The following is a 27,144-nucleotide window of genomic DNA, read 5'->3' as shown; positions in this document are numbered from 1 at the left end:
TTTGTAAGTACAGGCGCGTGCTGGCTTTATACCAGGTTTCCAACCAATATGGAGGTGTATTGATCAAAACATGTCACGTCTACGGTAAAGTTACAGTGACACTATGCTTGTTCAGACCTGGGGGGGGGGGGGGGGGCTATTTTTGTACATTTCCTGCAGCCATATCTTCCCAATATTCAGATATGCGTTATAGGAAAACTGCACTCAAGAGGTGTGGAAGAGGAGGGGGAGGAGGGGTGTGTGTTTGTTAGCGTGTACAGTTGAACCTCGTTATAAGAGACATGGATGTAAGAGACAAATGGGTATAAGAGACACTATTCACCCACACGGCTGGCTGCCCTATCTTTCTCATTAAATTGACCTCTTTTATAACAGACATCGGATGTAGAAGACAGTTGGTTATAAGGGACAAGTCATCCTTGAACTTTAATCCACAATCTTGCTTGTAACAGACATTTTAACTTCAGATGCAGTGCCACCAGTCACTAATTGCAGTTGCTTCCATTCTGGAAACACAGGTGGACGACAGACGTCTGCAGTCGCTATTTATTATAACTTCGGCAAACACACAGTGGTTCAGTCAGCTATGAAATGATGATGAAAAGAAGCCCTGCCAGCGGAAATGCAACTTACAGAAGTGGTTGAAGCTTACTGATATCCATTGGAGCGCGACCTCACATGCGGGCTCACCCACTCACATAGCTCCCAATCAAGAAGCATTGCAGATGTTGAGTCGTGCAAGCGTAATGAATAGCCTGAGCACACAGCGGAAGAAGCTGCACGCTTTGGCTATTCATCATGCTTGTGAACTCAACATCTACGATTCATCTTCCACAAACTGTGAAAGGAAAAAAAGCTTGTAGAACCGGTTGTAAAAAACAGTGTAAATACAGTCATGAAGCAAACAAAGATTCAGAACTGTCTCATAAATTCTAGGTGCCGAACATAAATTAGAATGAGCCTTTTGCAACATGCTGCAGCATTCTTTTGAGCTTATTTTAGTCTTACGGTGCCCACGTTGAACTAGGGTCTGATTAGTAAGTGAAAACATGGTTCCCTGCTTATAAGAGACATCTCGTATAAAAGACAGAAACTGCTCCCCAGTACGTGTCTCTTATAAAGGGGTTCAACTGTATATCAAGCCTTCAACACCATAATCATGTCATAATTGGACGGGTTGAGAGTCAGTTCGTTATGATAACGATGGTTACGAGAGAAATTCGGAGCACAAAAGCTGCCTTCGAGTACTCTCGACAACGTTTCCTGGGGCGCGGTCGCGGTGACGTAGCACAAACCTTCTCTTTGTATTTGCATGTGAATAGGCAACGCACACCGCGGATATGCATTTTCTTGCACGCATTAATAAGGAAAGCCAATTTGTGAAAAAGGGAATGTATGCCATGCAGCCTTAAGAAAATATACACACTATCTTTGTGAGCCTGCCAAACATTCTTAAACCTACTAATAAGACATTTGTGATGGTGCAGAAAAACTAATGCGTTGGGAACAGAAAAAAATAAACATTCATCTGATACTAGTCAACAACAATGAAAGAAATAGAAGACGGCCGTTTTATTTCCTGCTGTGCGATGCACGTGTATATGGAGGGACCCGCAGCTTGGCGTGTAGCATTATACTGTTGAGTCTTCATAAGAGTATCTCAAAAACAATTCAGGGAAGCCTATGCATTTCGAATACTAATCGAGGAGCACTGAGCGCTGAACCCCGCGAATAAGCAAAGAAGGACGAGTTATAAACGATCTAATGACCGAGGCTCTCAAGAAGGTTGTTCTCTCTCTCTTCAAGTGTTGCGAACTTGTGGGGGATCAGACTGAAGTTATTCAGATGTGTCAGAAGCTGGCAAAAATAACTGAATTACTAGAAACACGCTTTTTGATGCCCTAAACCATCAAAGAGGGCGATTACTGCGCAGGCACTGCTGCCCCTCACAAGCGGAGTGTAGCAGACGACAGCGGCGCGAGTCCCAGGGGGCGCCACTCAAACATTCTCACCGCCAATTGCGGCTGATTGCCTCTCACACAATCTTTCAAAATTTACTAGGTAGAGATCAACATCATCTTCTGTCTTAAATGGCTGCAGCAAATTTGTAATTTTCACAGCACCTCCATGGACGACTGACGAACCCTCAATTGCCAGCTTAGCTTGCTGAAGCTTTATTTCCTCAAGCTTAATATGGGCATCTCTAGCATCTGTCTCGCCCTGCCTCTTATGTTCCTCATCCTGCCTTTTTTGCTCCTCTTCCTTTTCCTTTTCCACTCGACAAATTTTGGCTTATTCATTTGAAATTTCGTCCTCCCCAAAATCCACCGCCTCAATAGCGCTGCGAATTTAAGGTTTCCTCATTCTTCCACTCACTTGTAACCCCAACTCCGCTGCTAGTAGCCACAACTCATCCTTCGTGCACTTTGTTATATTCATGCTTGGCGAGAGCTTTTTGCCTACAAACACAAATTAAGTACACACCTGGTGGCAGTCAATTTAGTGCCTGAATTGAACCATGCTCACAATCGTCTGGCAAAGCGTAGTTGCTCAAGCACTTACCAGCATGCAGTGCTTGTGTCTCCCGTAGCCACATTGCGTCGGTCGATCCCGGATCGCCGTTGCCGCACCTTCTTCACATGTCAGACCTTGTTGTCTTCTTCCTGGAGTCTTCCGAGCGCTCATCACTTGTCACGTACTTTCTTCGTCGCTCGTGCCTCCCAGTGGCCACGATGAGGAATCTGCACAGATCCTGGATCAGGTGGTTCTTCCACCTAAAGATTTTCGTCCGCCTTGGCTTATCCCGCTGCTGCCAACCAGTTGGTTGCGAAGGAGGCCAGACTGCAGAACGGTGACGATGAAATGGGAGTTTTTTTTTGGCTATGTCCTCCCTAACAAGGCCCCAGGCCTTTCGTTGTCTGGATGAGCATTCTGTGGACAGCCGGTCTCTACCACTGTCCCACGACGATTCCCTGGTTTCTCTCTTCTCCAGAGGGCTCAAGTCGCATGCACTGCCACGGCAGCGCGGTTCTGAGAAGCCAGCCTTCGGTCTCAGCTGAAGCCCCGACTCGCTGTTGTCCCCCCGAATTCAACGGCGCACACACGTGTCCCTTTGGAGAAGAGAGATACCGTAGGAGGAGGTAGACAGTGGCTGTCCACGGAATGATCGTCCGGACGACGAAAGGCCTGGGGCCTTGTTAGGGAGGACGTAGCCAAAAATAAACGCCCATTTCATCTTGATGGGTCCACAATCTTGGCCTCCTTCGCAACAATAGAGTCATCCTAGTGGCCAATTTCAGTGTGATTTTTTTTTCAAGACCTTGCCGCAAGATTCAATTTCATCGATACAACTTTGTTCTACACACCCTGTTGATGCACAATGTATTGGTTGGAACATAGCCTGTAACAACTCCACAGTAAAAAGTGGCAAAACTGTATGCTGACAGAGGTAGTCATTGCGATAAATTGTGAGAAAATAAGACAGTTCTGGCTGTCCATGCTGGCTACCAGCTTGTAAATCCTCTGAACTACATTTTTTTGATGGGCGATGATAATTCGCATCTGTCAATAACAGCAATAATTACAGTACACTTTCCCATATGTCGCACATACAAAACAGAAGAGGGGCACAATGACGTAGGAAACACTTGGCGTTTTGGTGACACTTTGAGTGGCACGCTTGGTCTTTGTTTAGTGTGAATGCATTTACACCAAGCAGCGGGCAAGCATGTTTTCCAGGGCCACAGTTTACAGCCACAAGAAGCTAACGCATTTGAAATAATGTCTAGTGAGGCAGAAAATAGCTTTTTTCATGATTGGTTGTCAAAAATTCTTCAATAAACCATTTTTGGCTATCTTCCTCCTGCACAGGCAGAGCGAACCTGGTGGAACAAGGGTGGTCCCAAGTGAAAGTGAAACCTGAAGAGATACTGAAAAGTTTGGAAAGTTGACCAAGTGAAATGTTAAATGAAAGAAAATAAAGTGCTACATGCGCACAAAACTTTCTCGCAATTCTTAACATTTAACCGAAAAGGCACTGCAGTGCACGGTTGTGGCCTGCTTATTGCAATCTGTTGGCATCCAAATTGAGTGCAAAGAGACAGATTGAAAGCCTATAAATTGGCAGCACCAATTGGGAGTGTAACGGGTTGACGTAAAGTAGGAAATGTACTTGGTTTTAATTCGGAGTCAATAAGTGCCTATACACAACTGGCAGACGAGTTAGAAATTCCGATTAGGATTGAAGGGTTTTTTTTATGGCTGCGATGTAACCATAAATTTTGATTTTATAAATAAACTTCACCTTGGCCTGCTTTTCCAGAATCTGCGACAAACACCAAATTCTGCTTTTTTATTTGTCTGGTAATGGCCAAAAGAATCGTTTGATGCGGTAATTTTTCTCCTTTTTAGTTGAGCGCAGTTTTTCGCTAAGGTTAATTTTTTGCAGTGACCCATGAAATTCATTACACCCGGGCACAGCCAGGTAAGATTTTTGCATTCTTTTCTGTGCAATTTTCTGATAGAACACCTTAACATCTAAGTTATCATGGAATAAATTTGTCTTGCTAGTAATTTTTTTATCTTGGAAAAACAGGTTGATTAGCTGTTTTTCGAATGCCTTTTTTCCAAATTCGAGAGAAGTGAATTTCGCGTGGAATTCTTTCAGAACAACAGTGTAGATCCCCAAATCTTCCATTTTGCTTCTAAACCCTCTAACATCTCCAGAATCTTTTTCTGACCATTGAGAATGTCATTCTGGGCTCCTCAGTGGAGAACCCTCGGGTCAGGCTTCATGTCCCCAGAAAGTGTGCCCACAAAAAGAATCTCTTGTCCAAACAAGCCTCACAAAGGCTACATGAGCATGTGAGCTAGAAAAATGCTCATTTTCACCATATAATTTCTGTAACTAAGCTGCAATAAAATGATAAAAATTTCCCATGGCACTTGCTGGCCGCCAGACGGCCCACTTACGAAGCAATCCTGGGCATATGGGGTCCCTACATCAGTCGGCATTATAAAGTGCAGTTTCCAGTCAAATTCCGTTACGGTGTAGGGTGGTGCGGCGAGTGCACAGTCTCCAGGAACCATGGCGATGAGGCTGGGTCCTGAGGGACGCCGACTATCCATGATATTTCCAGCTGATGTGTTTGCATCTGCATTAAAATGATAAAGGGGTTTCACATCGTGGCTGTTGGCAGCCAGCTGACATGTTTCAGTGTACACACATACACACACAGAATGAGCCAAATTTCTAGTTACTAGAACCATCAATCTCAACCGCAACTAACTGATTAAAGAGACACAAAAAGATAAATAAAAATTTTGCCTGAAGCACACTTTTAGCATTTGTCTAACGACTACATAAATTAATAATTACAGCTGGCATTTCCTACCATTTTCAGGAGAGCAGTGCCGCAATAGAGAGGGTGCACTGTGAAATTTAGCTAGCACAGTGAACAGCTAAGCTGATGGTTGCCTTGGTTTCTAGTGGCTGTACCAAATAATCTTGCACTTTTATCACCGTCTTTTGTGCGTGTAAGCATGCATCCAATGTACGCCCGTTCCGGCTCTAGCCCGCCTCAAATCAGGCTCTACGCAAACATCCACTGGATGTCTGCTTCAGAGTCAATGACTGGTGTTGAGAAAGAAGAGGCCGCTAAGTAATGGCTTCCGATTAGTAGAGAAAAAAGAGGAAGAAGTAGGTGTGGCGATATTAGAGAACACCCGGCCCTTGTCTCCTTCTCGCGTCATTTCACAACCGGTTGTAACACTTTGGTATGTTACATCAAATCGGACACCCAAAATTATACAATTCTGTAGCTCTATTTTGGATGTTCACTATTATTTCACAGCATCATGAATGCTTTATATCTGATGCTAGGCATATTTCACAAGGGTTAAATTAGCATGCTTACTTTGGTTACGTAACGGCACAACATAAAATTCTGGTGGGGTTAGCCTTACATGTTATACAAAATGTGTACATTATATTGCAGAACAGTATAATCATGTACAATATGAGAGGCATATGCTCCTACACCAAATATTGCACTGCACAACCAAGTAGGCAAGCGCATCAACACACGTATTGAGAGGGGTAAACTTACTCTACTCGAAGTATAATCGGTTTTCATTGTTTTTATACTCTTCCCCAAAGGGATCATCGCTAGGGTCGGTAAGCTGCTTGAAAAATGTAATAAAATTAAAGCTAATTTTAGCAATCGAGAAATCTTACAGTATGCAATGCAGTGTGCTGACCTACAAAATATTTTTACCGTATGTATTCGAAAATAGGTCGAGCACAAATATAGGTCGACCCCCTAAAAATTAAAGTCGTCGAAAAAAAAATAATATATTCGATTATAGGTTGACCCATACTTTTAAGAGAAAGCTTGAGGAAACTTTTTAAAACTCATATTTATTTACAACGCAGTGACATCACTGGTCGTAACCACACACTGCGTCGTCGTCAGAACTTGCGCCGCATGCGCCGCAGTCCATTGCGCCGTATGAATTTCTGGACCCACCCCCGCCCCCGACTGGCTTTGAAGGCTGAACGGCCAATCCCCCTCGTAGCACTAACTGCCGAGCTTTGGTCTGAATATGTTCGCAGGACACTTGGAGTCCTTTTGCACGCTCCTCTTCCACGTGCAGCCGGAGTTTTTTCTCGAGAGCATCGTGCCTCCCAACTGTAGGGCCACGAAACGCATGACGCAGTCCCCTACAAGCAAAAAGTTCATCCCGCTGTTTTCGCCATCCCCTGATCAGCTTTTCATTAGTGCCTAACTCTCGCTGACCAGCGCAGTTGTTCAAGTTCTCAGCAGACAGGATCACCCGCCGCTTAACTCTTTCACGACGGCACCATAGGCAATCGGAAGCCGGCGTCCGATGATTTTAAATCTCCCGCAAAATCTGAAACCCGCGCTCTACAGACAACTATCGCCATCTGGTGTGTTCATCGACAACTTCTCTTTCAATTTTGGTTTCGTTTGTTTATGTGTCTCGTGTGGTGGCGGCGTAGCAAGAGAAATTTGAACCGAAGGGGGAGGGGAGGAGCAGGAAAAACGGCGTCGGGTTCACGCCGCGCTCCGCACAGTCGGACTGCTGTAGCAAGCACTTCGGCAGCTCCTGCTGTCGATTTTTCTGATTCCAGCAGCAGTGAGGGGTCAAGCAATGATGTGGGATCTTCAGATTTCAGTTAGGACGACGAAGCTCCGGTTCAGGTGCCTCGCACTTCAACAAGCGCTGGCAGGTAATTTCGTTGCGACTCCGCGCTGTATTTATAAACAAAACGTGCTTCTTATCTGACGACTGCGGTTTTGATTTTGTATTTAGGGTCTCGAGAACGTACGGCCGGGATATTTTGCCAAATGCACCGCGATGTATCACGCTATCACCTTCAAGATAACCTTGCGCTCGTGTCAGATTAGCGCTGCAGGGTTCAGGTGCAACGCTTGTCGAGAGCGCTCGATTTTTTTTCTTGTTTTTTACCACCGAACTGATTAGGATATTGTGCGAGGACACAAAAGAGTATACCGTAATTACCCGATTCTAACGCGCACCCAATTTTCCTGACAAAAAACCGAAAAAACTTGCACCTCCAATTGTAACACGCACAAAACTGTGTGAGCAAGAAAAACGAATGCGAGAGAAACGGGTGATTTATTTCCCAAAGTAATCTCACTCATCTCACTCCTCGTCGCTCTCCGCTGACCACAACATCTCGTCCTCGGTGCCGTCAAGCACGTTCGCGATGCCACACTTCTGAACTAACGTTCAACCATGGTCGATGGAATCGTGGCCCACGCCTCACACGCCCATCCCGCGAGCTTCTCCTGAGGCGCACGCTTCAGCCGACCGCTTGTTTTGAACGCGTGAGAGCCGCTGCTGCCATTGCTGTTATCAAGCGCGCAAGTGGAACAATTTGACAATTTGTGTGAACGCCGATGCTTCCAGCGTGCGAAAAATCGTTGTTAAAGCTTTAGCGCCATCTTGACTCGGCGATGGCGATGGGTGGGACGAAATTTTTGCTGTTTCGGTTTCGTATCCGATTCTAACGCGCAGGTGATTTTTCGACCTATTTTTCCGGAAAAAAAGTGCGCGTTAGAATCGGGTAAGTATGGTACTTGGATGCACATTTTACAGGGACTCACTCACACTTGAGTGCCCTCGCGGCATGGCACAGCCGTCAGTTGCGCTAGGTTGACGGGCCCTCAAAAATCCAAAACTTGGTGTACACTGTTGATTTATATATTGAATCATAGCCAAGGAACGTAGGAACAATTTGTATATTTTAAAATACCTGAAATAATTTTTTGTCACGGTAAAAGTGCGGATTTGTGTTTTTCGTATACTTTTCTTGGGGGCTTTTTTCGGATTACTTGACGAATAAACTGTAAGTAATTGTACCTTTATCAAAACTGCTGCTTTGTGTTTGGAAGAGCAATCTATAAGCTACAATTTCATGCATAGCAAGGCTACATGTGTCCAGTAGCTCAAGAGAAAAAAAACGTTTTGTGGAAGCCCTTAAAATCGGCCGTTTTTCCGCTGTAACGAAAGAGTTAATGTCGGCAGTATAGCTCATGCGACGTGACATCGTGAAATGTGCACGTGCAAAACGTCATGTACGGAAATCACAAAGAAAGTGCAAGAAACGGAGAATGGGAGATAGTAGAGACAACTCTATGGTAGAGACAGCGAGCGAAGCTGCCAACGCCATTTCGTTCACGAGGTGGCTACGCTAGGTGTCAAAAGTTCCCACCACCTTGCGCTAGCCGCTGCCACAACTCCGAAGACACCAAGCCTAGCCAATCTGGTCCTCTAGCCAGCACGCCAGCTCGCTCGTGTCCGGTCCGGCCGCAGGTAATGCGCGATAGCCGGCAATGACTGTGGCTGGTTTTCTTAGTCTGATTGTTTTGTTACTTTTCCTTTTATTTTCTTGCCTGTCTTTGTTCTACATGCTCCGCGCTGCCGCCTCAAATTGAGGAGCACCGGGCGTGACGGAGGAACGGATCGCTCGGTGTGCTCGCCATTTTTGATCACGATTATAAGTCAAGGTTCTTCGGTCACGATTATAGATCGACCCTCAATTTTTAAGCACATTTTCGGGAAAAAAGGTCGACCTATATTCGAATAAATATGGTAATTAAAAAGAGGAGCAACATTTTTCCTGTTGCTTTCATATTCAATTTACATCATTGCTTGAAGCTAGGCACGGATTTAGTACGTCCAGAGCAGATGTGCGCCGTACGTCCACAAATTTTTATCTCAAACAAGGACATACAGTGATCGTTCAACTTTGCCGTTGGATGTGCGGCTGTTTTCTGGATGTGCAATAGACATCCATATGTGGTTGCTTAGTGCGTGTGTGCATGTAAATATGTACAGGTTCACACAGAAGTAAATGGAGCATGGGAGCGGTGGCCGAATTGATTGATTTTAGGGTTTAACGCGCCGACGCAACGCAGGCGATGAGGCGCGCCGTAGTGGAGGGCTCCGGATTAATTTTGACTACCTGGGAATCTTTAACGTGCGCCGAAATCTCGTACACACGGGCGTTTTTGCTTTTCGCCTCCATCAGAAAAGTGGCCACCACGGCCGGGAATCGAACCCACGACCTCGTGCTCAGCAGCGCAACGCCTTAGCCACCGCTGCATCACTGCACCGCGTAGGAGCGCCAATGAGAACCAAGGAGCAGAGTTCTGCGGGTGCGTTCGCCCTGCCTCCGCCACCCTATCTGATATGTTTAATCTCCGCTCTGCTGGTGTGTCAGGCCAGGTGTAACAGTTTCCAAGGGCAGCGCTGGGCTATACAGGGGCTCTGGTTACGTTGCCGCTCGCAGCCAGCAGTGGTGTTGGGTTTGAGAAAACCATGCACGCTTGGGAACATGCCTTGTTGCGCTCCGTAAAGTGCAATTATGAAAGGACTGCTCACGAGCAGCATGGTATTGCCTGTCTTTTCGGTTTGTCGCGGTGTGTGTACGCGATACAAGACAATTTAATGCGGCAGCAAAATATGCCTCAAGAATATAGAAAGCACACCAGGAGTTATACGGTCTTTCATTCCATAGGCATGCCGCAAGAAACCGGACAGGCAGCCAATACTATGCCACTGGTAAACAGGACTTCCGCAACAGCATTTTACAGAGCGCAACAAGGCATGTTCCCAGCGTGCATAGTTTTCTTAAACCCAACAGCGGCGCATGTGGTCACCGCTGCCGGCTGCAAGCGGCAACGTAACCAGAGCCCCCGATAGCCCAGCGCCACCATTGGAAACTGTTACACCCAGCCTGGCACGCACAGTGGCGATTAAACATATCAGATAGGCAGTGGGGCAGTGCAAATGTACCCGCAGAACTCCTCTCCTTGGTTCCCATAGGCACCTCTACGCGGCACAGCGATGCAATTCGGCGGCCACCGCTCCCGTGCTCCATTTACTTTTGCGCGGACCTGTACATATGTATACATTTATACTGGGGTTCTCCCCAGGAATTTTCGAGAGGTGGATATATTCGGTAGAAAGAGGGGGGGGGGGCACAGAAATTAAGACTTTCAACTTTTTACCATGAAAATTGAACACCTCTGTTCAAATACCCAATAATGTGGTGCCGCAGTGTGGTGAAAAGTGGAAGCTATTAAACAAAATAAGAAATGTGACAAACGCCAGCATTGACTCCGAGATTTGCACGCAGCTGGCAATCATTTATTTTATTTATTTATACAATACTGCAGGCCTTGGGCAGCCCAAGCAGGAGTGGTTTATTTATACATCAATGAGGTAAACCAGTTGTAAACAAGAAAAAGAAAGAAGAGGAAGGAAAAAAGAAATTAAAATTGAAAGCAAGAATAACTAAGCAATGAACAATAGAAGAAAACACAAGAGAACAAGAACGGGCGTACCAGTCCATATTTCATATATATATCTCATAAGGAGGTAGGGAACGACGCAGCATAAAAAAAAAAAAAAGCGACGCAAAGACGCAATGATCATACACAGTAACACAAATTTTGCACAACTAGATATGGAAAACCAATCACGGGATCTTGGCAGTGTTACATTTTATTCTACGAGCTGGTTAAACAATTCAGGAACATTATTTGCTAAGAAGGTTTCGGCCGGCAAGGCATTCCAATCTCTTATGGTGCGCGGGAAGAAGGAATGTTTGAATTTGTTTGTGCATGCAAAAATAGAGTTAAATTTATTAAGAGGGTGAAAGTTCCTGGTGGGTCTGTGGGGCAAAAGGTGCAGATAAGGTGCGGGGTCGAGTGCAAGTTTATGGTTCCAGACCTGATAAGAAATTTTAGTCTTGGTATTTTTTGGCGGCTCTGTAACGTCATGATGTTGTTTGTTTGCATTAAAGTGGTTTGTGAGTCATGTCAGCAGTAACGATTATATATGAACCGTACGGCCAGCGTCCAAATTCGTTCAAGTTTGTTAATGTCATTTTTAGTGTACGGGTCCCAAATGATACACAAGTATTCTAGAAGAGGCCTGATTAGCGTGTTAAATGCAAGAAGTTTAATATGGGAGGGGGATTTTTTCAGTTTGTGTCGTAAGAGGAGGAGTTTATGCCGTGTTGATGCACAGATTTTGTCGATATGCATTGACCACGTCAGATTATTTGTAGACTTTATACCGAGATATTTAAAGCTATTGGTGTGAGAAATTTCGCTTCCCTTTACTGAGTAATTGAACATAAGGGGGCATTTTTTATTAGTTATGCGCATGTACATTGTTTTGGTTTGGCTAAGGTTCATTCTCCAAATGTAGCACCAATTAGATATTGAATTCAGACTGTCGTTGAGGGTAATTTGGTCATCAGTTGATTCAACAGCTCTGTACAAAAGACAATCGTCTGCAAATAAACGAATACCAACGCTTTCGTGGACGCAAGAAGTTATATATACCAGAAATAATAAAGGCCCTAGGACACTTCCTTGAGGCACCCCAGAGTTAACTGATCCAAGATCTGAAACGTGACCCCCTACATCAACAAATTGTTTTCTATGTTCAAGATACAACACTTCAAGATATGAGACTTCAAAGCCACTTGCTCAGACAATTTTCCCGTAGCCACGAATGGGAGGTGTGGCCCGTTGCCACTGGCATTGCTTTTGCACCGTGGCCATCTTTATCTACTCAGGCCCACATTTCAAATGGGTGGGTCAGTGGGAGCGGTGGACAGCCTACCAAAGGAAGTGGGCTCACCTGAGCAATGGATGGCAATTCCACCGCTGCCCATCGTGGGGATTGATTGATTGATTGTAGGGTTTAACGCGCCGATGCAACGCAAGTGATGAGGCACGCCGTAGTGGAGGGCTCCGAATTAAATTTGACCACTTGGGGATCTTTAACGTGTGCCGAAATCTCGTACACACGGGCATTTTTGCTTTTCGCCTCCATCAGAAAAGCGGCCGCCGCGGCCGGGAATCGAACCCACGACCTCGTGCTCAGCAGCGCAACACCTTAGCCACTGAGCCACCACGGCGGGTGCCCACCGTGGGGAGAACCCTGATATATACATACACACATATAGTGAGGTTACTCCAAAGAATCACGGTCACTTATTCCTGTATTCGCAAGCGTAGCGTAAGTATCAATGTTGCCTTTTAACACTTTTCGGTGCCTTCAAAAAGTCTGTCGGTGTTCAAAAAGTCTGTCAAAAAACATTTTCTCGAATAACCATACTTGTGATCGTTTACGTGTTTGACTTGTTTGTTCTTTGATTCCTTTTATACCATGTTGCGTGTTTTTGGCTTGATTTCTGATGTAAAAGTGTATTTTCATGTCCGTATTTTGTAAGAATTTTCAGTTGCTCTGTATAAATTTTACCGTCATTTTGTATTGACGAACCGAGGGTCCCACTAAAGTCTTTGGCTCTGGGACCCTCGTCTGTATATCCTAGATTTTGCAACAACTTATTTTTGGAAATAATAAAACTTGAACTTGAACTTGAACGTAATGCGTTTCAAGGACTGAACTTGTGCTGAAAGGGCGCCTTAATTTTCATGAATTTGATGAACTTGATGCTCTATTCTGCACTCAAAATTGTTGAGAGGGTGCTAGCTGAGATACTGTACTGGGTGGTGATGTTCTTCTTTCTCGTCGGCGGAGACGGCATTTAAAATTACGAGCTTGTCTAGAAAAGGTACAACTTTTCAGTTTCTGGCAGCAGAACTCATCATCGATGAAGGGACACCACAGATAGCAGTGGAGACGCCTGACTACACGCGGACAGGCAGCCCTAGCACCTAATCATATACACGATTAGATGCTAGGGCGCGATGTGAGCGCGATGTTGAACATCGCGCTCACATGTGGAAATGTACGGTAGTTTGTGGTGCGGGAGAAATTATCTAAATTAGTGCATTCTTCCAGCCATCTTTTAAAAAAAAGTGCAGAAAACAATGATTGATTAGCTCAGCAGGTTCGTTATATCAAGGTTACCCGTAGCAACACCTTTGTTACATGCAGGTCTCAAACACATGGGCTTCAAAGGGGCTGGCAATGGGGAACTGAAAAACTTCATTAGATCCAGGATTTCGTTATATAGAGGTTTGTTACATCCAGGTTTTAACTGTATAGCCCTTTTACCACAAAACATTTGACACAATTAAAATTTGAACAATGCTGTAGCGAGTCAGCGGTAACACTTAATTTCATAGCTGCAGAAGGCAATCGGTTGCATGGCGCAGGGTACAATCGAACACCTTCCCACACCCCGCCCTGTGCCACCGAAACTTTCCAGAAATATACACAGATAAGTGCAAGTGGTGCGGTGCCGCAGCCGCCACGCTCCAACACATGGTTTGGGCGTGTCCTAGTAAACCGGAGACACCACATGTACGCATTACGAGGCACGAGCAATGGGAGGCCGCGCTGCTTAGCTCCCAACCCGACGTCCAAACAGCAGTCGTCCAGCTGGCGGAAGACGCCGCCAGGGCCCATGGGTTCCTGACCGCCGTCTGAAGGGACGAGGACACTGCCACTCCGAAGCAGTGACTCCGTCTTAGCAGAGACGACTATAATAAAGTTTTTTCATCATCATCATCATCATAGCTGCATTCGTTATCTTTTTACAAGCATGACTTTCAGAAAAGTTGCCATATATGTTTACTTTGTGCTTACACATCCTTACCTCACTGTGTTTTTTTTTTTTTTTTTTTGAGCAAAGCCCAAAATTTTTGTGCTTGCAATGCCTGCTTGTCCCACTTTTGGCTCTTCTGCATTAATAAACTGCTGCTACCAGAAGTAGTACACTTAAATTCTTGTCATTACAATCTACCAATGTAGGCCAACTGTTTACACTTAACTGCTCCTTTAGGAATTAGAGTGACCTTGTATACATTGGATACATGGAAGTCTTCACACTATTACGAACACTGTTTATAAGCAATACACAGATGACTGTTGCTCTGTTATAAGTGGCTGAAATATGTATTTGTCTGCCCACATGTGTATCCACTAGTAAAATATCCTACGTAACATGGAGACCTCCAGTCACACTGCACCCATAAACACATGAGAAATCATGAAAGGTTAAGCAATTCTCGTAATTATGTTAAGGGGGGACGTGGCTTTCAAAATCAACTTTTTTATTTCTTTGTGGATTTTGATGAAAATTGGCACAGCAACTGGAAATGCTTCTGTGATAACACCATAAAAATTTGAAGTTAATATTTTGATAACTTTTTTATGTATGAAATTTTCTTTCTGTTCCGCTTGTACCGAGCTTGAGCGGCTTATAAAACACGATAGAAAACTTGTTCGAAGTGCTTTGCATTCCCAAATGAATGGACGAGGTCGTGACAGTTTTAGGATTTTTTTTTTACAACACAATGTTTTTTAGTTTTCATTTTTTTAGAGGTTAATGTGCAACAGGCATGTCAACTGTGAACGATTATTTGAATAAAAAAATCACAAAAAACAAATCTGGAAAACTAAAAGTGTCACGACCTGAACAGTTCATCAAGGAATGTAATGCAAGAAACGGAATCAAAATAGACCCAGCGGTCACGAAGAAATCCCTGGGACAAGCGACACAGGTGGCAAAAAAAACTGTTTTGAGAAAACGGCTTCCGAAGTTGCAACATAGGTTTCACATATCAAAAGTCGTCACGGTTGTAGCCTTTCATGTCCTTTTGAACATGGGGCTTCTGGAAGGCCTTGCCTTGAAATTGGAGTGCCTTTTCAGCCTTTCTCTTTCCAGAAAACATCATTTTCAGCTCCTCCGTGAAGAGTACATACCCCCCTTTGCAAACCAAACGGAGGGGAGATGGGTTTCAATGGGCTTTCAATGCAAAGTAGGTTAGTTGGTTGGCTGTATCGCACTGGACAACCTCCTTTTGCAGTGTTGTCACCATGGCAACAAGTTAAGCATTTTTTTAACTTAAATTTGAACATTTTTGGCTTTTTTTTCATGTTTTTCTTGCCTGGCACAGCAACTTAGTACTCATAGTGCAGGTGTTCATTGCCAAAAGTTTGCATACCACAAGGTTGAAAATGAGCTACTTTGAAGCTTGGTAGAGTATTCTGCATAACTCCCAACTTCAATGCAAGAGCATATTTTTTTTACTACTTTTTACATTCAAGGCATCCAATATTTCTCGCAGCACAGCTAGTATGCCCTGAGCAATGGTATCAATAATTTCCCTAAAAAAATCACTGTTAAATGCTGCCACAGTAACGTACATTTTTAACGCAGAGAGCATATTTTTATTCCTATATTACTAACTCAAAACCTGTTTGCATGAAAATTACAAGTGCACGGGAAACGTTGCGCAAGAAAGGCGATATGGCTCGCGCGCATCGCAGCGCACGCTTACCGCGACATATCGAGCTTTGATTATACCTGATATGGCTGGTCAGGTCGCTTTTAAGATTAAAACTATCGTCGCAGGCATTAATTACAACTACTGGCGTTCAATCGTAACCGGTTGCCCAGTCATGTGATGCTCCAATGCGCGTCGGCTATGCCGTGCGCGCCGCAGCGTTTGACGCGTCGACCGTTTCTTTCTCAAGGCTAGCGAGCCCACAGTCAAAACACAGCAATAACTAAGCGTGTAAACATCGCAAATCCGACTAAAAGTTCACTTCACGAACCGCTATCGCAAGCGCGCACACCGCGTCACCCTCCGGGGTCTGGCGACGGTAGAGTCACGCGCACCACGAAACGTTCGATGACCTCCGCCTTTCGAGCCCCACAACTTCCCGTAATCTGGCTCGTTATCTCTGGCATTCCCATCGCGATAACGTCCGTGTTGAATACCACAGATTGAACAGAAACTCGGCCGAGCGAAGCGGCGAAAATGAACTCAATCCGCTCGCTACGCAGCTCAGGCGGCCGCCATCTTGCGTTGCGCCCGCGACATCCAATCAGGAGGGTCGCTGTTCTGTGCCCCGACCGGAGGACCAATAGCGCTTCAGCATCTATTTCTAGCTTCGTTTGTGCGTCGTTTCTTTTCTGCCGTTTGTGCGTTTGTGAATGAACGAAGATAAAAGAGACGAGCGGAACGGGAAAGACGATCGCTCGGCCGATCTAACCATATCAAAATGGCCGCGCCCGGTGGCACCGTTGCGGAGATAGAGCGCTCCGAAAATTGCCGTTTTTTCGCCCTTTTGCGCAGATAGTTTGTCACCGCGCCTGACAAAAGTATTTTTTTATGCCACTTTGCGACGCTTTTCAGCGTAAAAACTTTGCAGACGCACAGAATAGGAAACATAGAAGCCGAATATGTGGGTTTAAAAAAAACGATGTTTTGGTCATTTTTGCGAAGTTGAAAGCCGCGTCCCCCCTTAAACTTGGTGGGGGGAGGGAGAGAGAGAAAAGTTTATTCAAAGGAGAAGTTCCCACAAGATATGAACCTGCTACTCCACACTGGGGAGGAAAACGTGGATAGCAAATGAAGAAAGAGAAAGAGGTTGCATACAGAAGGAATATGCAAGTCAGCAACGAACAAGCGAGGAGCTATGTGCAAAAGCTACACATAGAGAGCCAAGGCGCACAAAAAAGAACCTGTCATGGTTTAACACATAGCATATGGACGCAAACAAAAAGGATATTTAAATATTGGTCCAGGATCCAGACTCTGTTACCCAGCGAGGCTTCCCATGGTAGACTAGAACTACTTTTACAGTACATATCTTTTTCCAGGCAAGAGAAAATTGTCAAACGAAGGATGCTGCGCACTGGTAACATCCCTACATCACCAGTGTGTGATTTCAATCTGCTTCTTTAGCCCATCAGAAATAACTGTCTATTCATGAGGATTAGTGATCGTGTGATCCTGCAGGGTTTTTTTTTTTTTTTGCCAAGTGCAAGGTGTGCATAGCACCTGATGCCTTATGGCCCAAAATGTGCCCTGTGCTCTTCAATTTAGTTCCTAAAGTGTCATCAGTGTTTTCTTTTTTTTAACAAGAATTGATTTGACTGCTTTGGTTGCACCTTGTCTAAAACAACTGAAATATGACTGATTTGCAGTGGGAATAGTGTGCATAATTTATTTTTATTTTTCCTGAAATGGGGCTGCTTCTTTGTGGCAAGCTTTTGTGCCCAACTCATAGAATTTCACTTGTTTTGTTCATTTTATGCTCATTTATGGTGCCTCTATATGTATTTGTTTATTTCACTCAACTGCTATTCTCCGGCACAAGAGTTTTCTAATCTAAATTTACTTCAAAGGTTTTTTTATAGCTTTTAGCCCCGTTTGTTTTTATTACATTGGCTTAAAACCTGTCATAGCTTTGCTAGAGCAACTTAAGTTCACCACATTATTTTCTTCTGTTGTTATTCTGAGAGAGGATGAAAATGAAATTTTTAAGGGTCGAGAGCCCTGCAGCAATACTAATGAACCCTTTCACTCCGTTTTTTTGGTTTCAAAGTACTGGGACCTATAGTAACCATCAGCCCAGAATGGCACTGTGTGATTCACATGACACCCTTGCAGACCTTGGTTTGCTGTTGTTGAGATTTTTTTAACTTCTTTCAAATGCATTACAGTTGAACCCCGTCATAAGAGACACATACCGGGGAGCAGTTTCTGTCTCTTATACATAAGCAGGGGACCATGTTTTCACTCTCTGATCAACCCCTAGTTCAAAGCGGGCGCCATACTACTAAAATAAGCTCAAAAGGATGCTGCAGCATGTTGCAAAACGTTTATTATAACTCATGTTTTGCCCCCAGAACTTATGAAGTGGTGCTGAATCTTTGTTTTTGCTTCATGGTTGCATTTGCACTGTTTTTTTAGAACAGCTTGTACAAGCTTCCTCTTCTTTCACTGTTGAAGATGAATCGTAGATCTCGAGTTCACAAGCCTAATGAATAGTTATAGCACACACCTTCCCCTATGTGTTCTGGCTATTCATCACGCTTGCAGGACTCAACGTCTGCAATGCCTCTTAATTGGAGCTACGCAACTGGGAGAGACCCCTGCACAGTTTTGGTATTCTTGGCTTGCGCAGTCGCCCGCATGCACGGACGCGCTCGTACGCTTGGAAGTAATCTTTAACCACTTATGCACGTTGCATTTTCATTGGCAGGGCTTCTTATTGTCATTTTATAGCTGACTGAACCACTGTGTGTTTGTTGAAATTATAATAATAGCAACGGCGGTCATCTAGCTTTCATCCCCTGTGATTCCACAACTGATGCAAGTGCAGTTAGTGACTCATGACACCGCATCTAAAGTTAAAATGTCGCTTTCAAGCAAGGTAGTTGAGCAAAATTCAAGGATAACTTGTCCTTTAAAACCAACTATCTTCTATATCCGATGTCTGTAATAAAAAAGATCAATTTAATGGGAAAGATAGGGAGGTCATTTATGTGGATAAATAGTGTCTCTTATGCCTGATTGTATCTTACATTAATGCCTCTTATAACGAGTTTCAAATGTAATTGCTACTGACAGCAACCCAGCAATAGCGATAATATGGCTTGTGTGACGTGCCTCAAGAGTGCAACCAATGCCCAATCTTCTAAGCTTACCTAGAGAGAGGAAATATCTTTTGAGTGAGTTTCTTGATGCACATAAGGCAGCAATATTAGGCTTGTGCATTTCATTGGCTAGCGATTTTAAGCTAATTCCAAGGGCCACTACCTAAATGCATTTCAGGTAGGAAAAAATGTTGACACACGTGCTGCAAAGGCCTCGTAGACAGCTGAAACGGAACAGGAAATTTGCTTGCGACGTGGCAGCAGAGGCGCCTACTCTGGGTTCATGCGATCAACACTTGAGGGAAAATGAAGAGGGGGCAGGGAAGCTTGTACCTGAGCTGATGGCTTTTAATATGATGCGGTGCTGCATAAGCCAGCTTCTGTGCTCACTCATCCTTCCTTGACTGCACATAAAGTGTAAATATCTGGAAATATACCTACTAGCTTTCCCGGGAGCCTTACAAAACAGCGTGCATAAGTGATTGCCTTAACAGAGTTCAATGATCAGCTGAAAATCCATTGTATTGCTAGCACTGGAAAATGAAAACACTGACAGTTGCAGCAAATTTTTACCAAGAATTATGCATTTAAAACATCTTAGTGACTTTAGAATGAGTCACTGAATGAAAATCCTGTAGTTAATTTACAATATGCAATTTTACATAGTAGTATGTACAAAACGTTTGTCTGCCATGACAATGCTCGCTTTATATAATTGTATTGCTTTGTTAGCTGTGACGCCTTACCATGGTCAGCTGCCTGAACATGACTTGTCCACAAGCAAACTGTGCAAATACTGTAATATGAAATGGAATTGATATTAAATCTGAAAAGAAAGTTGCTTGTTTAGCGTAAAGTGCAATAACATTTACTGAATTAGTACTTAGGTACTTTCACTGCCTAAGTTAGCCAAACAAAAAGCAAAACAAGAAGTTGCGTGTCCAGCTGTGCGCTTCCGTTGCGGAGTAGCGAAGTCTGACGCTCACCGGAGCCGCTTGATAGCCGTTTCGCGTGGCTCCTGGAGAGCCGTGCTGAACATGCGCGAGCAGCTAGTGACTGGACTGGACTGGACTGGACTGGACTGGACTGGACTGGACTGGACTGGACTGGACTGGACTGGACTGGATTGGATTGGTTTAGATTGGAAATCATTTTAGCAGCAGTAAGCATGATAATCAGCTAATCCTAGACAACCAGGAAACCTAAGAATAACCAGCTGAACCTTAGCTCACGCTATGTATATCCTGGCATAGCCGAGCTAAGCCACTGCTAATTTTTTTTAAGAGGCCATGGAGACAAACGTCAAGTTTATTTTATGCGAAAGATTAGGTGTTTTATAGTGCCCCCAGGCATCAAAGAATGGTTTATTCACTGAGAAATCACACAATTTAAGCCGAAATTTCAATTCTCCCACTAAATGAGTTTCCTGACGTCAGCGATGCCGTAACCACGGCAGTTATTTGAAACGAATGTTAATTATGTTGACTATAGGGCCTGCACTGGACGACTAAGCATCTTGCATTGCTTCGTTTACCCTCCGTCCTCTAGATGGCGCCACAATACTGCTCAGGCCCGCTGTCCACACTCGCTTGATCAGAACTGCACCCGGCTTGTATATTTGTTACGTTTGATAGTAATCAGGTTGTGAAACACAGGGTATGCTTGACCAACAGGGTCATGTAAGACTATGTCACTTATGCCGACTGGCCAGTGTCGTGCGAGACAACCCCAAAGCGGGGGACTGCTGTGCAGCTATAACAAGCATGGTGCCCACAGTACACACTGGCGCTTCTATGTTTCCACGCTGTCTTGTGAATAAAACACATGTACTTTTGTGAGGATTCAATTTAAAACCATTTTCTTCCGTCCATTTTGCAAGCCTGTTCACGCCTAACTGTATCTGCCTTTCACATATGGACTGATTGCATGACCTAAAGCTAATCTGGACGTCGTCAACCTACATTGAGTAGGAGATTGAGGGTGGCAACGATTTCCCAAGTGAGTTCATTTTAATTACAAACAGAGTACAGCTTAATACTCCACCCTGGGGAACACCATTTTCTTGTATGTATGTTCTTGATACCACTGTCCCTGCTCTTACCCTAAATGTTCACTCCGACAAATAACTTTCAATAGTGTTTAGCATATGTCCAGACATACCGAATGTCTTGAGATCAAGCAGTATGCAGTAACGCCAAGTTGTGTCGTATGCTTTTTCTAAGTCAAAGGAAACAGAAAGACAGTGCTGTTTGTGGATAAAAGCATCTTTGAGGTACGACTCAAAGGCAACTAGCTGGTCAGTTGTGCTTCGACCTGATCGGAAACCAGCCTGACAACTGTCCAGGATGCCGTTATATTCAAGAAAATGCATTAGCCTCTTATTTACCATTTCTTCAAAAACCTTTCCTAGGCAACTTGTCAGAGCTATTGGTCAGTAGTTGGCTGGTAGTGAGGCATCTTTCCCCTGTTTTACAGTTGAAACTCGTTATAAGAGACACGGATGTAAGAGACAAATGGGTATAAGAAACACTATTCACCCACATGGTTGGCTGCCCTATCTTTCCCATTAAATTGACCTCTTTTATAACAGACATCAGATGCAGAAGAGAGTTGGTAATAAGGGACAAGTCATCCTTGAACTTTAATCAACAATCTCGCTTGTAACACACATTTTAACTTCAGATGCAGTGCTACCAGTCACTAATTACAGTTGCTTCCATTGTGGAAACACAGGTGGACGACAGACACCTGAAGTCGCCATTTATTATAACTCCAGCAAACACACAGTGTTTCAGTCAGCTATGAAATGACGATGAAAAGAAGCCCTGCCAGTGGAAATGCAACTTACAGAAGTGGTTGAAGCTTAGTGCCATCCATTGGAGCGCGACTGCACATGCCGGCTCTCCCACTCGCGTAGCTCCCAATAAAGAAGCATCGCAGATGTTGAGTCCTGCAAGCGTAATAAATAGTCTGAGCACAAAGCGGAAGAAGCTCTGTGCTCCGGCTATTCATCAGGCTTGCGAACTCAAAATCTACGATTCATTTTCCACAAACAGTGAAAGGAAAGAAAGCTTGTAGAATTGGTTGTAAAAAACAGTGCAAATACAGTCATGAAGCAAACAAAGATTCAGAACTGTTTCATAAATTATGGGGGCCAAACATAAATTAGAATGAATCTTTTGTTGCAACATGCTGTAGCGTTCTTTTGCGCTTATTTCAGTCATACGGTGCCCACATTGAACTAGAGTCTGATTAGTAGCTTTTTTTTTTTTCGATAGAAAACATGGTTCCTTGCTTATAAGAGACATCTCGTATAAGAAGAGACAAAAACTGCTCCCCGGTACGTCTCTTATAAAGGGGTTCAACTGTAATACGGCAACTACAACTGCTTCTCTCCAAGTGCTCGGAAAGTATCCTGCCGCCCATACTTTGTTAAATAAGTGCAAGAGAGTTCGGAGAGTTTCTGGGTGCAGATGTTGAATCATTGTGTACGATATGCCCCAGGCGCTGAAGCCTTACATGTTCCCAAGGCGACCAAAGGCTCTGTTATGGAAAATTCGGTGTTGTATAATTCGTCAGATCTTTTGTTATCACGAATCGGTTTCTTCTCCATAGATGTTTTGTGTCGCAAGAAAGCATTCGTGTAATGGGCAGAACTTTATACATAAGAGAAGTGTTTTGCCAATGTGTTTGCCTGGTCCGCCAGGGTGTCGCCTGTACGGCTGACCAAGGGTAGGTTGTGTGTTTTCCGTCCATTAAGCTTTTTAATTCTGTTCCATACTTTGCCTGTATCTGTGTATGAATTAATAGAGGTTACAAAAGAGCGCCAGCTCTCCCTTTTCACGTGCTGGCGAATCCGCCTTCCTTGTGCTTTTGCACGTTTGAAGGAAATCAGGTTTTGTGTAGTGGGGTACCTGCGAAGGACACCCCACGCCTTATTTTGAGCCTGCCATGCATGCCTACACTCTTGATTACACCACGGCCTCCTATTTTTAGGTGTGGCACCAGATGTTTGCGGAATTGAGCCCTCGGCAGCAAGAAGGATATGTGCAGTCACCAGTTCACAGGCTTTGTCAATGCCCAAATGTCTTAAAGATGTGTACGGTAGTTGTGGTAATTGTGTAAATTTTAACCAATCTGCACCAGATTCCTTAAACTTTTTATGACAGATGGAACAGCTAGGGCCTTTGTCAATGCCTTTCAAGATGACTGGGAAGTGGTCACTCCCGTAAAGGTTGTCAACCACTCCCCATTCAACAGACGGAAAGAGGACAGAAGAGCCGATTGCCAGATCTATGTGCGAGTATGTATTGTGTGTAGTGTTGTAGTATGTCGGCTCTTTTTTGTTAAAGAGGCAAGCTCCGGATGAGAAGAGGAATCCGGATGAGAAGAGGAATGAGAAGAGGAATCTGTGCGTTTAGATCCCCATAGTGGGCTGTGTGCATTCAGGTCCCCTACGAGTAGAAACGGTTCCGGCAGCTCATCTATGAGAGACTCAAATTCAGAGCTAGATAAACGATATTCAGGGGGAATGTATAGTGAGCGAATTGTTGTTAACCTGTTGAAAATAATTGCCCGGACTGCAACCGCTTTTAGGGCGGTACGCAATTGAAAAGATTGGCAAGGGATAGATTTTTGCGTAACTTTATTTATTTATTTATTTATTTATTGAAGTACCCTAAGGGCCCGGGTGGGCATTACATAGAGGGGGATTGAGGTATTACACACTAATACATCGAGTGAACAGAATAGCAAGAAAAATAGTAATAATACAATAATTGCACTCAGAAATCGCACAGTACAACGCTAAACAAAACTATGAAACAGACAATAACAAGCGATATGATGTCGTACAGGCAAGAACCAATATGTTTACAACATAACCGACACAATAAAATTAAATTTAGATATTGCTTTCAGTCGTTAAAAAGGAGAGAAGTTCTGTTTGAAAAGAAGAAGCGTCTGTTAGTGTGGCTACGTTTGCAGGTAAACAATTCCATTCGTTTATGGCCAATACAAGAGGAGAATTCTGATATTTTTTTGTGCGGGCAAAAAATAGGATTAACTTTGTAAGCATGATCTACGTGTGCCGAAGTATATGGTGCCGGAACGATAAATTTGCGAGCGAAGGCCGATGGGTTATGGTACAGTGCATGGAAAAAAGATAACCTTGAAAATTGCCTGCGCAGGGTAGGAGGGGGAAGATTTAGTTGCTCTTTTAAGGCAGAAACGCTTTAGTATCGCGAGTATGAAGACATAATAAATTGAGCGGCTTTGTTTTGCACTGATTCAATTGTGTTAATAAGTCCAACTTGGTGAGGATGCCATATTATTTGCGCGTATTCGAGAGAAGGGCGAATCAGGGTATTATACGCCTGAAGCTTCGTGTCAGAATTAGCCAGATGAAGGCGACGTTTAAGCAATCCAAGCTTTTTAAATGCCTTCGAAGTGATTTTTTCTATGTGGGGACCCCAGTTTAAGTCGGAGGTCAATGTTACGCCCAGGTATTTAAAGGATGAAACCGTCTGAATTTCGGAGTCATTTATTAGATAATTATAACTATCTGATCTAGCTACGGAAGAAAATCGGACGTGTTTAGTTTTTTCTACGTTTATTTGCATTTGCCATTTTTGGCACCAGTTAGTTAATGTTAATAAGTCAAGCTGAAGTGCACTAACATCATTTGTTGTTAATATTTCCCTGTAGATCACACAGTCATCAGCAAATAGGTGAATCGACGAAGAAATATTAGTTACTATGTCATTGACATAAATTAAAAATAGGAGAGGACCTAACACCGACCCCTGAGGGACTCCAGAAGAAACGCCGACAGGATTAGAAACATGCTCATTTAATTTTACAGATTGCCATCTGTTTATTAAAAAGTTTTCGATCCAAGTTGTTGTTTCATCAAGATTAAGGTTCCGAATTTTAATCATTAGGCGCTTATGGGGTACTCGATCGAAAGCCTTCGACAAATCAATAAAAATTGCTTCGGTGGAGAGGGTCTTATGCTGTGAAACGTGGAGATCTGTAACCAGCTCAAAAAGTTGCGTTTGACATGAATGATTTTTCCTAAACCCATGTTGATTGCTGATGAAGAAGTTATTCCGGTCAAGGTGGGTGACCATATGCGTGAAAAGGATATGTTCAAGTAACTTGCAGCTGATTGAGGTAAGTGAAATAGGTCTATAGTTTATGGGAGCAGACCTGTCGCCGGATTTAAAAAAAGGTAGGGTGTGAGCGAATTTCCAGTCGTCCGGCAAGCATCCTGTGTTCAGTGATTGTTGGAATAATAATGAAAGCAGGTAAGCTGAGTGAGGGCTCGTTATTTTGAGTAGCTTTGCTGTTATGCTGTCAGGCCCTGGACTAGTCTTAGAAGCTAGTCGGTCAATCGCACATGCCACGCCATGGGCTGTAATTACAATGGGTGTAAAACTGTTGACTATGTTGGACTGCGACGGCGTCAAAGAGTCACTGAGAGGCAGTTCAACGGTGTAAACCTGGGCAAAGGCATGGCTAAATTCTTCAGCGCAATCTTCTGGTGATAAGGTATCCCCCGTGGCCATTTTTAGGACCGGTACCGAGTTTTTGTCCTTCGGGTTTACAATATTCCAGAATTTTTGGGGGTCAGTTTTCATAATACTTGGGAGCGTAACATTAAAATACTTATGTTTTGCCTCGCGAATTGCTTGTTCAGTTGAAGTATAAGCAGTCTTATAGTTCCGCCAATCTTCACAATCATTGGATCGAGTTGCCTTTCTGTACAGTCTTTTTTTCCTGTTTAAAAGGCGTTTAACATCACGAGTAAACCATGGGTCATTCGTCCTAGAGCTTATCACTATTTTGGGCACGCAAGCGGCCTCTATCATCTTTAACTTGTCACGAAAGATACACCAGTTTTCATTCATCGTACGCTCTTGAAAGTTAGTCTCAAGTTCGACGGTTAAAGATAGTAGCATATGGTTCATTCTTTCTAGGTCCGCTCGAGGGTAGTTGAAGATTTGTTTTTGTGTTTCTGTTTTGATAACACGCGGCATTGATACCGCGCAGTGAATGGCCTTATGGTCACTTATTTCATCCATAACGTGCGCGTTGGTAATGTCGGGTTGATTTGTTAGGATGAGATCCAATAGGTGATTGCCCCTCGTGGGCAGGGTGTCGAACCGGAATTTTTTCGGGTTCGGTTCGGGTTCGGGTTCAAGCCTTTCGGGTTCGGTTCGGGTTCAGTTCCAGAGCACCATACCGTTCCGGTTCGAACCGGTTCGAACCGGTTCAAACGGGTTCAAACGGGTTCGAAGAAAAAAAGCAGGCGTGTTTTTTTCTGTTAATTTCTTGTGCTCGTTTTTCGTTTCCTTATCAATTCGGCATAAAAACAAAGTCATAATGAATGTTTCTTTGTCCAAATATTTCGTCTTCGCCAAACTAATGCGACCCTGCAACCCTTTTTTCAACTTTTTTCTAAATCTTGAGTGCTTGCAGAAAGTAGTCAACCAACACATTAGATTATGGGGTCGCAATGTGCCTCAGCCAAAAATTACTGCTCTCTCCTCGTCACAATAACATAAAAACTTGCTCAAAATATTTTTCTCTCCTCCCGGTCTGCGCGTTCTTCGACCGCTGAATGACGTCATTACAGCGGTGTAACGGCTTTTTGCCGGCTTTCCTTAAGTTGCAGAATAAAACGCATTTGATTGCCACTTAAAAAAAAGCCACAAAATCGAAGCAGAAACGGAAGGTGTATCCGCAGCGACGAGCAAATCACGCACTGTTGCTCTGTGCTCGCAATAGCTATAGTTTTCGCAGTCCTTCCAGATGCGAAGAAGAGTGAAAGCGTTTATCGAAAGTGTTGATTTATTTATTTACTGCTTTTTGTTTATTTATTTATTTATTTATTTATTTATTTATTTATTTATTTATTTATTTATTTATTTATTTACGGGTTTAACGCGCCCACGCAACACCGACGACGAGGCGCGCCATAGTGGAGGGCTCCGGAATAATTTTGACCACCTGGGAATCTTTACGTGCGCCGAAATTTCGGACACACGAATGTTTTCCCTTTTCGCTTCCGTCAGAAAAGTGGCCACCGCGGCCGGGAATCTAAATCGCGTCTGTGTGCTCAGCAGCGCAACGCCTTAGCCACTGAGCCACCGCGGCGAGTTTATCTAAAGTGTTGAAGAGCTCCTTTAACTGTACCTGCAAAATGT

General features: G+C 43.9%; 1 protein-coding gene across 2 annotated transcripts in view; it reads right to left on the bottom strand.

Moving 5' to 3' along the window:
* Positions 1-220: 220 nt before the first annotated feature.
* The window catches only part of LOC144168185 (uncharacterized), a 61,608-nt gene continuing 34,684 nt past the window's right edge, over positions 221-27,144 (bottom strand). For both annotated transcript variants that reach the window (XM_077697222.1, XM_077697230.1), the window contains exons 3-4: positions 4,972-5,153; positions 221-2,741 (exon numbers count right to left, since the gene is read on the bottom strand). The gene's annotated coding sequence lies outside the window, so the exon portion shown is untranslated. The remainder of the gene's footprint in view (positions 2,742-4,971; positions 5,154-27,144) is intronic.

This window comes from Haemaphysalis longicornis, unplaced genomic scaffold (assembly GCF_048455015.1).
Source record: "Haemaphysalis longicornis isolate Haplotype H1 unplaced genomic scaffold, Haemaphysalis longicornis Haplotype H1 scaffold_1, whole genome shotgun sequence".
Classification (NCBI taxonomy): Eukaryota; Metazoa; Arthropoda; class Arachnida; order Ixodida; family Ixodidae; genus Haemaphysalis; species Haemaphysalis longicornis.
The sequence above is the reverse complement of the archived record's forward strand: the minus strand, read 5'-3'. Positions and strand labels throughout refer to the sequence as shown.